Here is a 13,276-nt window from a genome sequence, read left to right on the forward strand (position 1 = left end):
TGTGATAATGCTAGCTCATAACTCTCTGGGCTTCAAGATCAACTAATGAAAACAATCTTGAATATTTGTCATCTATATCACAAGAGGGATTGAAAATTGAGAGGTAAATCAATGGATGAAAAAATATTGATTAAAACCTTAATATATGTTAAGCACTGGGGATATAAATAGAGAAATGAGACAGTTCTTGATCTCAGAGCTCACACTTGAATCAGGGGAGACAGTAGAGTGGATGGCAAGGCCCAGAGGTCTTTCATATGCATCAAAGAATCTGACTGCAGTGCCAGGGGATTTGGAAAGCAGAGCAGCAGGGCAAATGTTAAAAATGCAGAGGGCTTTGAGATAAAGTTGCAGATTCTAAAGACTAGAGAATCTTACTGGGGAGATTCGGTATTTCTTAGTCATGTTAAGTGTGAGAGTCTTGTCCACTATACAGGGAGAGGAATCCAAAAAGGACCCCAGTGACTATCATTGGGAAGAGAGAAAGAGGATCTCAAGGGTCTAAGTAAAGCAAGATTCTGGTTTTCTTTTTGAAGGAGTGAGGATGAGAGAGAAGGGAGCAAAGCTGAGCCCAGAAGGGCAGGGAGCAATGGAGAAAGAATTGATAAGAAGGTTAGAAGAAATAGTACCTTAACACATATGTTCTATCAGGTTCTCCACTGTCTTGATTGGCAGTAGGTACCTGAGGGTAAAGAAATAATGATTAGTTGTACCTCTATTTTGTTCTAATTAGTATTAAACATTTTGTTATGATTCCATAGGAATGGTGATTAAAAGTTCTCTTAGATGGCCATAAATTCACTTGCTAAATACAGGGAGCTAACTGGAGGACTTAAACCCTTGTTTTTGCCTTATGATGATGTCTACACTCCACATGACAGAAGTGACTCAATTACATGGAAAGTTACCCAACTAGTTTTGTTGACACTTCATCCCTTGTCATTACACTATTACCTAACATAATTATGAGCCCACAGCCAATGAATGGTCTTGCCTGCTAGCCTACTGCCTGTCTTTCTACTGACCCATTAATCCATGTAAATGTTTTGACATCTGCTCATCAGCCTAACCCCATGAGCCTACTCATACATAAGCTTGATAGGACATACTGAAAGATCAAGGTAAGTCTGTTAAAAATCTCTTCACTAGCCCATTTATCAGCCAATGGGATTATATATTTTGTGCAGACCCTTATAAGGGATCAAGGGCAAGGTCTTTCAATTAATGAGATTTTGTACCTTTGGTCTGCTTCGCCTGTATTGTATGGATATCAAACACTATAAAACTAAGGCCCTGGAGAAAGTGAGCATCTCAAATCATAAGGAAGATCTGAGGTCTACTTCATTAGAAGGGACCATGGACTCTTTAATAAAATACCATTGACTCAGAGCTCTGTCTCAGTAGGTTTTTTTCCTTGCAGACTGGACAATTTTGAAAATCCCCATAATATTTGGCTTCCAGTTTTCCACAAAGGAATGTTCCAGTTATTTTCTCAGTTCCCATACTTGCCTTCAAGATTGGTATGTGTCCTGAACTTCACTTTGCAGGTGTTGTTCCCATTTCATTAAAGCTGGCATTTGCTAAGCCTCCAGTACATCTGCCAGCCACATAGGTGGGGAAAACGATAGACCACCTGGAAAGCTGAGTTTCCAGTGGCATGGCATCACATTTTAAAAGATCACACTATTCTTGGCAAATTCTGCCCCTGGCAAAGATCAGGCCCAATCCTTCTGGAAGTGTGTAATGCAATCGAATAGAGACTATGTCACATGCTGGTGGAGCATATGTGATGGTGACACGGAAAGAAGTATGAACAAAGCCATCATTCAGCAGCTTGGAGCAGCAAAAAAGATTCTTCAATCTCACATCAGAGGATCTGGATTCAAATTTGGGATTCTGTCACTTAATACCTGTGTTACCTATATAAGCCTCAATGTCTTCATCTATTAAGAAGGATGGGAAACAGTGTGGTAAATTAGATGACCTCTAAGGTTCCTTTTGGTTCTAAATCCGCAAAATTATTGCTTATCCCAGTTGTGTATAGGTACTCCAGGCTTGGCTTTTTAAGAAACAGGTTTGGTTTGGAACTCTCTTCACCTAGTAGGCAGCTGTCAGGTGTGGAGGCTGTTTTTACTCTGTCTTGTGGCATCCCTACAACACTGAAGTACTCTATTATTGCCACTCAGATCATAGGGATCTGCCAAGCACTCAGTGTTTTTTGGGGAAAGAGGAGGAAGAAAGAAAGGAAGGGAAAAGTATGGAAAGGAAGAAGAAAAGAAAAGAAAGAAAGAAAGAAGGAAGGAAGGAGAGAAAGAAGGAGGGAGGGAAGAAAGGGAAGAAGGAAAGAGAGAAGGAAAAAGGAAGAAAGGAAGGAGGGAGGGAAAGAAGGAGGGAGGGAAGAAAGGAAGGGAGGAAGGAAAAAAGGAAGGGAGCAAAGGAAAGAGGGAAAGAATGAAGGAAGGAGGAAAGGAAAGAAGGAAGGAGGTAAGGAGAAAAGGAGGGGATTAAGGAAGGAGGAAGAAAAGGAAGGAAGGGAGGGAGGGCTGCTGTTATTATCCCTATTTTATTGTTGAAAGTAAGGTAATTTAGTACTATCACAGCTACAGAGGCTCCTGTCTCAACATATCCTTCCTTCTCTATCAGTCTTCTACAACTAGAGAGCACATGTGGGAAGATGCCATCAATCCGCAAGGGCCAGCTCCTGACATGGAGTTTCCTGTTCCCAGCAAATATTCCTTGCTTTTTAGCACTAGACATGAGAGGACCACTCTAACTTTGCTTCTTCTCTAGGACTGGATTCATAGCCTTTGTTGCCAGAGAATCTATGGCCTGTGGTGGAATAAATATATAATCTGCGCTGGAAAATGTCTGAAAAATAAATAATACTTCAATCCTGTATTGCCACTCAGTCCCTGGGGCTTAGGTTTGAATGTTTTTTGTCCCTAAACCTATTGTCATGCATGGAGATATGATCTAATTTGCCTTACTCTGCTTTACTGGACCATGTAAGATAAACGAGAATAAATTAGCCCTTAGGAGCCAAAGCTCTAGGTCTCTAATCAGACAGTTTCTGTCTGGGATCAGAGGCTAAGACACTAGGCTTTAAAGTTTATGCTATATGTGGAAGATATTTTCTGAGGCCTGAGGAAAAGGAAGGAATTTATGACCAAAGAAAAATTAGAGGTCATTATTGATCACAAAATAGAAAATATCAAATTAAAAAGTTTTTATACAAATAAAACTAATGCAGACAAGATTAGAAGGGAAGTAATAAACTGAGAAAACATTTTTACAGTCAAAGGGTCTGATAAAGGCCTCATTTCCAAAATATATAGAGAATTAACTCTAATTTATAAGAAATCAAGCCATTCTCCAATTGATAAATGATCAGAGGATATGAACAGACAATTCTCAGACAAAGAAATTGAAACTATTTCTAGCCATATGAAAAGGTGCTCCAAGTCATTATTAATCAGAGAGATGCAAATTAAGACAACTCTGAGATACCACTACACACCTGTCAGATTGGCTAGAATGACAGGGAAAGATAATGCAGAATGTTGGCAGGGATGTGGGAAAATTGGGATACTGATACATTGTTGGTGGAATTGTGAATACATCCAGACATTCTGGAAAGCAATTTGGAACTATGCTCAAAGAGTTATCAAACTGTGCATATGCTTTGATTCAGCAGTGTTTCTACTGGGCTTATATCCCAAAGATATTTTAAAGAAGGGAAAGGGACCTGTATATGTAAGAATATTTATGGCAGCCCTCTTTGTAGTGGCCAGAAACTGGAAACTGAGTGGATGCCCATTAATTGGAAAATGGCTGAATAAATTGTGGTATATGAATATTATGGAATATTATTGTTCTGTAAGAAATGACCAACAGGATGATTTCAGAAAGGTCTGGAGAGACTTATATGAACTGATGCTGAGTGAAATGAGCAGGACCAGGAGATCATTCTATACTTCAACAAAAATACTATATGATCATCAATTCTGATGGACATGGCCCTCTCCAACACTGAGATGAACCAAATCAGTTCCAAAAGAGCAGTAATGAACTGAATCAGCTACACGCAGTGAAAGAACTTTGGGAGATGACTATGAACCACTACATTGTCCCGGCCCACGGGACTCAGTTATTCGTGGGGTACCGAGAGGAACCCAGCCTGAAAGAGAACGGGCGAGAAAGAAGAGCGAGACCAAGCAGATCCTTGTCAAAGTCTCAGTTTATTGCTCTTGGGATACAGCCTATATAGCAAAAAACATGAGAAAGAGAAGTAGGGTTGGGTCTGGGAAAGGAACATGGGAATGACTGGTTCAATGAACAGGAACATTTTGCAGTTAGGATACACAATGTTGGAACATACACAATGTTGGAACATTCTATGGTCGGCTGATTCTTGGAAGGATCATGCCCACCTGTGGTTGGCCTGATTCTCGGAACAATTTGTCTAAGGGTAAGGCCCACTTAGGGGGGGAGAGAGACACCTGGGCAGGCCCACTTAGGGGGGAGAGACACCTGGGCTGAAGCCCTTGGCTCCCGACACTACATAGAATTCCCAATCCCTATATTTTTGTCTGCCTACATTTTTGATTTCCTTCACAGGCTAATTGTACACTGTTTCAAAGTTTGATTCTTTTTGTACAGCAAAATAACTGGACATGTATACATATATTGTATTTAACTTATACTTAACTTATACTTTAATATATTTAACATGTATTGGTCAACCTGCCATCTGGGGGAAGGAGTGGGGGGAATTAGGGGAAAAGTTGAAATAAGGGGCTTTGCAATTGTCAATGCTAAAAATTTATCTATGCATAAATTTTTTGTAAAAATTAATTAATTTAATTAATTAATTTTTTTAAAAATATATTTTCTGAGGATGCATCATTGTCATCTTGGAAGGAATAAAAAGAAGAGACATGAGTGTCAATTTAGTCAGTCCCTTAGGAACAGGATGATCAGATATTTACTTATTTAGAGGGCCAAGTTCCCAATCCATGTAATGTTTCTGATGAAAAGTTCAGAGAAGAATCAGCAAGAAAAGAAGCCATGAGGAGGATCATGAAGACTTGTTTTTGATAGATGTCCTGAATTATAAAAGTTTCATAGTTGTGGAGAGGGGTGGTTTTCTATTAACTTAGTCATTTTAGCTTTTTTTTTTTTTTTTTTTTTTTTTGAGAAGGGGAAAGAGTACCTAGACTAATACTATAAGTCTAATTAATATCAACTATTTGTAACTGAAAGGCCAGGATTCACTGAGAAGACCTGACTATCAAAAACCAGTGTTTCCTCTTTATGGAGATGTATTAACTTTAAAATAATACAATATATATCTGGATGATTATAGATTTTTAAGGTAATGTAGAAGGCCACCAGAGGAAGGATGAAGAATTGCCCTGGTTATCTGTCGACTTGGGTAAAAGTCATTTTCACTGAGCCTGAGTGGTTTCATGGAAAATGAAGACCTTGTCCCATTTGTCATAGAAACTTAAGCACAAGTCAAAATTTTATGATACCAGTGAAAACCTTGAATAGAAGTCAAATTTTCTCTGATCAAATGGTCACACTTCCACCCATCAATTTTCTGTGGTGTCTTATTTCCTCCATTGTTCTTTGGTATCGGAGATAATGATCTTTATTCTTTTCTCTCTTTTCTCTCTTCATAGACTAAACCCAGTAATTGATCAGTTCAACTCTATATTGCCCTTTTCCTTGGAAGCTCTTGTTCTACTTCAGCCTTTATTCAATTTCACTCCTTTATTGTTCTCACCATTTACTTTCTCTGTTCCATCTAACCCACTGGAGGCTTTAGTAATGAAGGTCTTCTGAAGATAATCGAACCATCCTTTTGACTATGATCTTGTATTGAGAGGGTGATGAATCTATTTCCTTTTGTTCTTGATCTATTCGTTACTTGACTGAGTTTAAGATCCATGATCTCAGGTATCCAAGTTAGTTGAAGTTAGTTGAAGTTAGTTGAAGCTTTAAGTCCTTTTATTCAACTCCTTAAAAGTTTCTAAAAGCAGTCCCTTTTCAACATAAAATCACTTGAAATTTTTGAAATTCGTGATTTAAACTACTATTAAGAATTAATAGATTTTTTGAACTCCTAGCTTATCATATCTACATCATCTTTCAATTTGAGTACTCGAATATCACTGAAGACTCAATTTTAAAACACACATAATCTTCCAAAAATGGGTTCTCCTATTCCAAGAAGGGAATTCTTCAAACAGGGAGGTATAATTTTCTTATCAAGAAAGCTACCTGAACATGATCTGTGATGAAAATCTAAGATTGGGTTGTTAAATAGTAATTCACATTGAATGTGGGTTAATTTCATGCCCTCTTAAATAAAGGTGGCAAATAATAGTAGCTTGGGAGTTACAGTGATCTGTAACACTAGAAAGAATAGTCAAAATTATGGAGGATCAGAGATTTGGAATTTAGGAGAACCTTTAGGAACACAGCCTAATCTCTCTAATTTTACAGATAAAGAAACTAAAATAGTAAGCTGAATGAGCAGTAGCACAAGGTCTGACCCTTTGATCCAGTAGTGCTACTATTGGGTTTGAATCCTGAGGAAATCATAAAGGAGGGTAAAGGACCTTATGTGCAAAAATGTTCATAGTAGCTCTTTTTGTGGTAATAAAAGAATTGAAAAATGAGTAGATGCCCATCAATTAGGGAATGGCTGAATGAGTTATGGTATATGAAAGTAATGGAATATTATTGCTCGATAAAAATGATGAACAAACAGATTTTAAAAATACCTAGAAAGATTTACATGAACTGATGCTGAGCAAAACAGGAATATATTGTACATAGTAACAGCAAGATTGTGTAATGATCTTATGAAAAACTTGTTTTTCCCCAGCTGTTCAGTGATTCAAGGCAATCTTTGAATGGAAAATACCATCTCCATCCAGAGAAAGAACTATGGGGACTGAATGAAAATCAACACATACCATGCTCACTTTTTTTCTTTTTCTTTTTTTTCTTGTGGTTTTTTTTTTCTTTTTTGTTCTGATTTTTCTCTCCCAACATGAATTTTTTTTTTTTTTTTTTTTTTTTTTTTTTTTTTTTTTTTTTGCTGTTGGCAATTGGGGTTAAGTGACTTGCCCAGGGTCACATAAACAGGAAATGTTAAGTGTCTGAGGTCCCATTTGAACTCAGGTCCTCCTAACTTCAGGGCTGGTGCTCTATTCACTACACCAACTAGCTGCCCCTTCCCAACATGCTTCATAAGGAAATATGGTTGTTGTTTTTTTAATGAATGTGCATGAATAATCAGAAAAAAATAAAAATGATTTAAATTAAAAAAAAAATAGTTTTGAGTTCTAAATTCTTTCTCTCCCTCCTGCCCTTCCCCCTTCTAGAGAACTTCAAAGTACATCCAAATCTATAAAAATCCAATTTTGATTAATCTGATTATTTACTAGCAGCAGCAATAGATCTTTTTTCTTTGGATAACTCAGAAGTATTCACCAGCCTGACATCAATAACAATGTGCTGGCCCAGCCTAGCCATAGTGCTGATTCAACTCTCAAGTCTCTACTGCTTTCCCTAACCATGATACTGACAGGGAGGTGGTTGACTCTTATTTAAATTTCCCTGTAGGTGAGCAGGAGGGGAGGGAGGAAATCAAGCTGTATGTAATTAGCTATTGATTTGTTCCAGAAGATTTTCACAGAAGTTTAATTTAAGAAATGAAGTCCTTAATATCTAAATTATTCTTCAAAAAAAGCCTTTCAAAACTTGGAAACACTATAAAATCAGTTGACAAGAGCTTACTGATAAGCTACTATATCTCTAGCACTGTACTGGATACTATGGATGAAGAGGGGGAAAAAGGAGAAAAAGAGTCAACTAAAATATCAGAAGAAAAGTAAGTTCTAAGATGTAATTTAGAAAAAATTGACACCAATTGTTGCAAACTGCACACTTATTTCAATATGCTCTATTTTCCTCTTCTATCCCTACATCATATATGTATGTTACTTCATGTTATTCATCAGTATCAATGGACTCAAAATATGTCCCTCTGTCAATTAAATTTAATAAGTATTTATTATAGTTTTGTCATGAGTAGAGCACTATGTTAGGTACCGAGGAGAAGAGAAATACAATGATGACTGATGAAAGCTCTTTACTCCCAAAAGGTTTGCAATTTAATAGGGGAGTTCCCACACATATAAAAATAATTATAATACAAAATAAAGTAAAATAAATTAATAAGGGAGACACCAACAAATTGTTATCCATATTCTGAAGAAAGATCATTTCCCATAGGAGACAATCAGAGAAGACATTAAAAATACATGTAAATCCTTTATAGATTTATACAATCCTCTCTGGAAATGCTCCTGGTGCACTTAATAATTGCTTGTTGATTGATTGATTGATAAGTGGTCTTTCTCTCCAACAAGATTCAATATTAATACTCTCTTACATTTATATAACAATCTATGGTTTATTAAGCATATTCATACCCATTAGCTCATTTGGTCCCCATGGCAACCCTGTGAGGTAGGAAGAGAGAAAAACAGAATCTTAAAGGTCTCAAATGATTAAATAGAAGTCACATAGAAAACAGTTGAAATAAAGGAATCAAGTATGCATTAAGCCCCTACTAAGTGCCAAGTATTGTGTTAAGTACTTTGTAAATGTCATGTCATTTGATCCTAGCAACAAGAAGATACTATATACAAGAAGAAGATACTGTTGTTATCCCTAAATTATAGTTGAGGCAACTGAGATGGGATGAGATTAAGTGTCTTGCCCAAGGTTACATAACTAGTAAATATCTGTGACTGGATTTGAACTCTATGGGTCACCATGCTCTTTTAAGAGGACAAAATAGAATCCAAGTTTTCTGATACTTTCTCAGGCACTCTTTTCACATTACCTCTTATCAAATTGATGTAGTGGAAAGTGGAAAGCTCATAGGAGCTTGATTAGAATTTAAATAGTGAAATAATGTACATTTAATTTAGTATCTGCACTGAATCTTAGGATAAAGTAGAAAAACCAAGGAAAATAATCCACAAGATGCCATAAGGATAGCATTAGAATGCTAAAAATATTAAGGAGAATATCATGAAGGTCTCATGACGGGATGGAAAGTAACCAAGACCTGTGCCTTTCACCACATGTACTCTATAAATTTGAGTCCACTTTCTCCTGTACTCTACATCCTTGTGGAAACAATATATCAAAGACTTTTGAGGAAAAATTATTTATAGCAATTATTCTTACTATACCACTTTAGTAAATATCTTTCTAAAAGTTAATTGTGTCTAATTAAATAACTAATAACAACTAATAATTATGGAAAGAAATCACACTAGTGGGAGAAGGTAAATTATGACATTAAAAAATATTCTTGAAGTCTCTTAAGGCTACCCCTAGAACCTTGAGGGGAAATAGCACCTATGCTCTGGTAATTCAGTCTCCAATTATGTAGAGACTTACAGAGTAATTTCAGAGCATAGTCTCTGTTTAGATACCATTTTTGAGGTCCTCAAAGTTCTTTTACATACAATTCTCTCATTGGATCCACACAAAACCTATGAGGATAGCTTCTACAGATAGTATTCCCATTTTACAGTTATGAAATCTGACACAGAAAGTTTTAATGAATTGCTCATAATTACACAGCTAGTGGTTGAGGCAGGAGTAAAAAAAAAAAAATCCTATTGTTTTCTGACTTTGAGTCCAAAAGTACTACGAATACTACGAATCCAACAGACTCATAACTAGGAATTCTGGCATCTGAGGTAAACTCAGTTAAGTTGAGCAAAAGGTCTGAGAAATGGGCATTTCTACTCATGGGTAAGGAAGGAATGCAAATAAAAGTCAGATGAACTGAGGAAATTGAGGAAGTGGGTAACCAGTCAGCTGGAGTTAGTCTGGTAAAGATAAAAACTCCTCTTTCCCCCAAGTAATGACTTTCTTAAAGAGGAAAGTGACTTCACAAGATTGTAGATTTTGAGACTTAAGAGAATTTAGGAGTAATACTATTCAATGCCCTCATTTTGCAGATGGGGAAACTAAGGCATAGGACCACTAAACTAATACACTTCTGAGAAAATAATTTTATCTCATATCATCCATATTACAAGTTCACTATTTCATAGTCTATAAAAAGTTGGTCAGTTGTTTGAGTAATAGTGATTTAAAGGAGTTTCTAAAAATCTTTGGAATTAAGAAAGGCTATGGATGAGTTTACTAGTATTGAATAGGTATGTGAGAGAGGAAAGAAAAAGCATATACTCCTCAGCTCCCCCTATTCCCTTGCTTCCCACACCATGATCATCATCAGTATCTGGCCAAAGCCTGGACACCCTAGCTCAGACCCCAGTAGCAATAGTTCTGGGCCTGAAGTCAAGCTCTGAATTAAAATTTTGCCTTAGACACTTACTAGCTGTATGACACTTAACTTCTGTTTGCTTTTTTCCACAGCTGCAAAATGGAGATAATAATAGCATCTACCTCACAGGGTAAGATCAAATGAGATCATAAACTCTTAGCACAGTGTGTGGCACACAGTAGGTACTCTATAAATGCTTATTCCCATTCCTCCATGGGTCTGACTGAATCATTGCCTCTAAGTTCTATTGTACCATTTTTCTATTCTTCCCCTAAAAAACTTCATCTAATAATCCTCTAACTCAATGCACAGCCAACTACTCTTACAACAAATGCATAATAAAATCCTCAGTTACTTTCAGGCAAAAATATTTCTCTTTTCTGTAGGGGGAAAAAAACTCTGGCAGTGAACCCAGCCTACTATTTTCTCTTTCTCTGATCCCTTTCAAGTAATAGCTTTTTCAAGGCCTTAGGTGGGGGACAGTAGTTGCTCCAAGGAGGCATTGTCTGGATCTAAGACTTCTTTTTCCTCAGGCCTCCCTTGGTTACTGTAGCATAAATACAGAACTACTTCCCACTCCAGTTCCTGACAAACTGTTCCTATCCTTTTCTTTGAAGTAGAGCTTCAATTCTCATATTCTATATGTCCAATTGAAATGAGGAGATCACGTTTACTTATCTTCAATATGAATCTCTTGCCTTTTCTCTTCCCCCATTCCTGGTCATAATACTTTTTATTTGTGGACTCCTGGAATATTAGAGGTAGAAAGTATTTTTAAAATTATCTAATCCTTCCCCTCCTCCCCTTATTTCTTACATAGATCCATAGAAGAAGAGATAGGGTAAATTAAAACTAATGAAAGATTACATAATTTAAAAAATAAAACCTATTTGCAATGACAACAAAATTCTATCAACAATGCAACAAGAATTTAAAACTCAATTGATCAACAGGTGTATATATATATATATATATATATATATATATATATATATATATATACATATATATATATATATATATATATATATATATGAAATTTCATTTCTAACTTTATTTTCTCTCTGGACTTCTCTACCTCCTCATCATCAGCCTTCCAATTTTTTTATAAGTCCTTGGACTGGAATTCTGTTTCATAGATTGCCTCAGGCCATATTAATTTCACTCTGTTTCCCTGATTCTCCGAACTTCTGTCTTCTCATAAGTCACCTTATCTTCTCCCTATACTGGCTTTCCAGTTCCTCTTTATATGTTGTCTTCTTTTCAATTTGGAATATAAGAGCCTGTCTCTTTGGACGGTATCCATAGTCCTAGCACATAAAATCTGATATAAAATAAGTGCTTGCCAAATATTCTATTGTCTTTCTATCTATCTACTTATCTATGTTCTATTTATCATTTATTTATCTATTCACCTATCCATCTATCTATCAACATCATGACAGGCACAAGCAAAATAAACTCTCTAAACAAAGAATTTACATTTTAATGGGGGAATGCAAGGATATATAAATATACACAGAATAAATATAAAGCAAATTAACACAAATATGTACCCAGTAGTTCAATACAATGTTGTTTGAGAGGGAGGGCACTGGCAAATGGATAGATAAGGGAAGGCTTAATGCAGAAAATTGTGTATGTGAGATTCTATGAGGCCCTAAATAGCAGAAAGAAGATTCAAACTCCGGTCATATCATTCCAAGGGCACAAAAATCAGAAAGTAAAAATCATTATGAACAAATATACTCTGAGTGTGTAACTAGAGAAAATCTCTTCTTGTCCAATTTTGACCATCTCCTTTCCTTGTTAAATGAGCCTTCCTTGAAAAAGGAGTAAGCACTTGTCTCTATTTTTCTTGTTAAAACAGGGTCATGTCAAAACTGAAGGTTTAAGGTTATCTTCTCGTTGAGGCTGCCACTTGTTATCAGGTGATTGTCAGCAACAAGGGAGAGTTAATGCAAATAGTGTAATAATAGCATGTCTTCAGTGCCTTCCATTAGTGTCCCTGTTTGTTGGGTTAAATGCACTATTTTTGCATGTCACATTTCTATTGTCCTGTCTCTCTTCTGTGCCACTGTACCAAACAGAAAAGGGTCACCCAGCTGTGGATTACTTATGGATTGAAGAAATGCAAGGATTGGAGGGCATTCTTTTAACCAAATGTTTCCCCTCTCTATGAAAAGCACTCAAAAAAGCTTAGATTAAGCAATTGTCAATTCAGCCATGGACAATGCCCAGCATTTGGGGAGCAAAGGTTACTTAGATGATTCTATCCCGCTGTCATAATCTCCCTGATGTTCTTGAAGAGTTACTGCAGACTTTTAAAGGTCAGGGAATTGGTTTCCTGTTGAGGACTGCTTCCCAGAATTCTCTCTTTGTTCTTTTAGGGAGAGACTACAGCCTGACAATGAGACTTCTGTGAGATGGGAAGAGCCTGCATGCTGTAATTATGTGCAAACAGAAGCCTAGATTTACATTAGGCAGAAGGGTCTTGAAAGGTCACTTAACATGGACCTGTCATTCAGCAAAATAATGGTGATATCAGTCCAATTTGATTCAACCAGCAATTATTAGATACCTGCCATATGTCACCCACTGGGGACGTGAAAATAAAAGCAAAGCAAATTTTGTCCTCAAGGAGATTGTTTTCTTAGGGGTGGAGAGCAAAACATATAAGCAGTTAAGCATATGCAAATGAATTAAAGGTAGTTTTTAGAAGAGAAGATAGCATTAATATTATCTTTGAGGTTTTGGGGTCATGCAATGGATAGAACTTCCTGGATTGAGAAGATCTGAGTTCAAATCTATCTTCAGACACTTAGTAGTTTTATGATTCTGGCGTAGTTACCTTACCTCTGTCTCAGTTTCTTTATTTTTAAAATG

General features: G+C 36.5%; 1 long non-coding RNA gene across 1 annotated transcript; it reads left to right on the top strand.

The window, feature by feature from the left end:
* The first annotated feature begins 1,011 nt into the window (after positions 1-1,011).
* On the top strand, positions 1,012-13,030 carry LOC141541232 (uncharacterized). Its single transcript, XR_012481702.1, has 2 exons — positions 1,012-1,121; positions 12,781-13,030. It is a non-coding gene; the product is annotated as an uncharacterized LOC141541232 (long non-coding RNA).
* Positions 13,031-13,276: the final 246 nt, after the last annotated feature.

This window comes from Sminthopsis crassicaudata, chromosome 4, assembly GCF_048593235.1.
Source record: "Sminthopsis crassicaudata isolate SCR6 chromosome 4, ASM4859323v1, whole genome shotgun sequence".
Taxonomy (NCBI): Eukaryota; Metazoa; Chordata; class Mammalia; order Dasyuromorphia; family Dasyuridae; genus Sminthopsis; species Sminthopsis crassicaudata.